The 3,794-nt window shown below is 38.7% G+C and overlaps 1 pseudogene across 1 annotated transcript; it reads right to left on the reverse strand.

The window, feature by feature from the left end:
• Window positions 1-755: 755 nt before the first annotated feature.
• On the reverse strand, window positions 756-2,960 carry LOC101310907 (annotated as a pseudogene). The gene has a single exon (XR_184835.1). The product of XR_184835.1 is annotated as a pentatricopeptide repeat-containing protein At1g53600, mitochondrial-like (transcript).
• Between the last annotated feature and the right edge of the window lie 834 nt (window positions 2,961-3,794).

Consider the following 3,794-nt stretch of genomic DNA (forward strand, 5'->3'; position numbering starts at 1 on the left):
TATGTTTATGTATTTCAATCAAATATTACAACGGTATGCATCGAAATTAGATAGATGAGCACTAAACTTATAATCGGTGTCATTATGTGTTTGTCATTGCATCTTTATTTTTTTTCCTTTTATGTAACTCTGTAAGTATTAAGAAATCTACATAAGTCATTCATATGAAATCTGTAGATTTCAGAAATCAGTTAAAGTCTGTGATTAAAAATCGATGGTTTTAAGAAATCAGTGAAAATCTATGAACTTTTCAAAAAGTCTATAGACTTTTCAAAAAGTCAATTGATTAAAATAAGTCTGTATGAATCCAAATACAATACACCCCCCTTAGTTTGGATTTGATGATATTTACTAGCTAGATTGCATGGTAGAATTCATGAAGTGAAAGATTTTTAACTTCTGCTTTGTAGTAACATATGATTATGGATCTCAAACTTTGCTTGGTTAGATTATGGATGATTACAAAAAGAATCTCGGAGTTTCTCTTAGTCTGTTATTTGACCTACCAATCAAGCTAAACCACTAATGCAAACCTCCTTCCTGCTCAAAGGAATATAACAATTCTCTTTTGTTTATTTGTTTTCTTGGTTACATCAAATCAATCCAGACAGACACAGATCTTGCAATGATAACCCTCTCCAAATGCGATTTTCATCTCTCATTTGCCTTAATGCTCCAGTAAAATAAGCAACGCTTGATCCGACAAACCCCTGATCGTTAAAATATATTGATTGATGGCGAAGACCTGCAATTTACTAATGCAGAAAACAATTCAAAGACTGATCACCTTTGGACGATCCAGCTAGTTGTCCCATTTCCATTGTTATGATCCAGAGAAGGATCCTCCAGAGAATTACTTCAATATATTGGAAGTCTTGATGGGATTGATCTCCTGCAAGAAACAAATGAACCTTGTCCTTCTATGTAACCCAGCTGCAGCCTGGACTCTTCTTTACCCCTTTTGTTTTCTTGGTCATCCTCACTTGGTCTTCATCCTTCACTTTCCCTAAAGAAGAATATATATTGGATAGAACCACATAAGGGGCTGCATTATCAGGCTCCGATTTGATCAGGTGCCTACTTGCAAGCTCTGCAAGATCAGGACGTAAATGAGTCCTGCTAGCACTAAGAAGAGCTCCCCAAACCCCAGCATGTGGCTCAAATGGCATTGAATAAATCAACTCAACAGCTTCATCGAGCAAACCAGATCGTCCAAGGAGATCAACCATGCAAGCATAGTGATCTGGTCCTGGTTCTATGTTGTGTAATGATTGCATCGAATAAAAAAACTGCCGTCCTTCTTTTACTAATCCAACATGGACACAAGCTGAAAGAACACCCAGAAACGTGATTTGGTTGGGCTCACAACCTTCATTCTGCATGCTCCAAAACAAGTTCAGGGCTTCTTCCCCAAAACCATTTTGGGCAAAGCCAGTAATCATGGAGTTGAATGAAACAGTATTGGGTGAAACGATATTTGTGAAGATCCGACTGGCATCAATGACATTTCCACACTTTGAATACATTGAGACCAGAGCATTTTGAACAGATAAATTACATTCCATATTCACCTTCAGTGAAAAAGAATGGATCTGCATCCCCTCATTTAAAGCGGCCAAACTGGCTGAAGCACTGAGCACACTGCTCAAAGTAAGTGGATTAGGCTTGATTGTGCTCCGAAGCATCTTGATAAACCAACAGAGAGCCTCCACATATTCCTCATTATTTACAAAACCTGAAACTAGAGCAGTCCAAGCAACATCATCCTTGTCAGGCATCAACAAAAACAATTGGATGGCTTTCTTAGTCATGCCCTTGCTTGAGAATCCTGATATCAAGACCGTCCATGTAACTACATCCTTTTCAGGCATCATCTCAAACAGTTTAAAAGCTACTTCAATTTCGGCACATTGAACATAACCTGCAATTAAGGAATTCCAGGAAACTATATTTTTGTTGCTCATCATATGTAATATCTTAGTAGCTTCATCTACAAAACCAAACCTGCAATACATAATGATAGCAGAATTTCCTAAAAAGACATCATAATCGAATCCCATTCGAGAAACTAACCCGTGCATCTGAAACCCTTCTCCACGTCTCCCAAAACCACCGCAAGCTTCAAACATTATGCTCATGGTAATGGAATTGACCTCCACTATCCCCTCCCTTCTCATATCCAAAAACAACTCAAAACCCATCTCAAACATTCCATTCTTCATGTACCCATCAATCATTGCCGTCCAAGTAACCACAGTCCTCTCCACCATCACATCAAACAGATTTCCAGCATCACCAATCCTTCCTACTTTGCAATACCCATCAACCATACAACTCTGAGAAACCACATTCCTCTTTGACATTCCCTCAAAAACTCTCACCGCCTCTTCAATCCTCCCAGCCTTCAGATACCCATTTAACAACACATTTGAACAAACTGGCTCTCGCCACTTAACCGGCAAACTACAGTATATCCTCTCAGCCTGGTCGAACATCCCCGCCTTTACGAAACCAGTGATCATTACAATATAAGACACGGCATTACGCTCAGGCATTACATAAAACAACTGATAAGCTTCATCTACATTACCTTTGCTCCTAATATAAGCTGTCATCATCGCATTATACGACGCTACGTTTCGTTGGGGCATTTCATCGAACATCTTGCGTGCCAACCTGGTTTGGCCATTTTCAGCGTATGCAGTGAGCATGGCAGTCCAGGTAATGGTGTCCTTAGATGGCATGCGATTGAATATCGACTCTGCTTGTTTGAGATCACCATTTCTTCCACTTTTGGTGATCTGGGAGTTGCAGAAAACAAGAAAGCTGCTAGCAGCAACTTTTCTGGTTTGGAATGCTTGAGTAGACACATATGAGCAGCTTAAGTTGTAACGAGGGAAGCTGTAGTTGAGGATGTGTCCATGGAAAAGGTTGGTTGTAGTTTTGAGTTTTGTTGACATCTTAGGTTATTACTTCTCATCTCTCAGACATCTTCCAAGACAACTGATACAACTTGAAAATTGGCCATGGAAACAAAAACGTTCAGGTTCATGAAATTGGGCCGGGCTTACAATTCTGACCCAATTGAATCACAAACCTGAGTAGGAATATTTATTTATTTAATTATATATTCATAATACGACAATGAGTCAGAAAATATATACATGCTGCACAACTCTTCTAAAATGGCACCCCCTCCCTCAAATTTTTTAGAACTCAATTTTAATGGTTCTGTCATAAATAACTCTGCAGCCTCTGGCTTTGTTTTCCGTAATTGTGAATGGCAACCCATCCTTGCCTCTGCTAAAAGCGTAGGCAATTTGAATATACTCACGGCGGAAACATTAGCCTTAAGAGCAGGACTCCTTGCTGCCTGGTATCATAACTTCAACAACTTCTTGCTCGATGGTGACTCGAAGATTCTCATAGACAGTATAAATGGCGTAATTCATTGTCCTTAGTGCATATCTACAATTGTGAAGGATATACAGTCCCTTGCTTCGCTGCTGCATATTTCCTCCTTCCAACACATCAAGATAGAGCAAAATTTTGTTGTCGACGCTATTGCAAAGTTTGGTCATACTAATAGTGTTTAAGCCTGACATTATTATGCTCTTCCTTTGTCAGCTTGTTCAGCTTTTAATTTTGATCTTTTAGGAAGTGGTTTTAGTAGGTTTTCAACTGTAATTTTCCTCTACCTATCGAAAAAAAGAAAATATATATATGCATCAGTCTCTTATTTATAAGTGAGAGGTTGTGAGTTTGGCTAAAAAATACACAATAGATTTATTGTA

Source organism: Fragaria vesca, linkage group LG5 (genome assembly GCF_000184155.1).
Source record: "Fragaria vesca subsp. vesca linkage group LG5, FraVesHawaii_1.0, whole genome shotgun sequence".
NCBI classification, from domain to species: domain Eukaryota; kingdom Viridiplantae; phylum Streptophyta; class Magnoliopsida; order Rosales; family Rosaceae; genus Fragaria; species Fragaria vesca.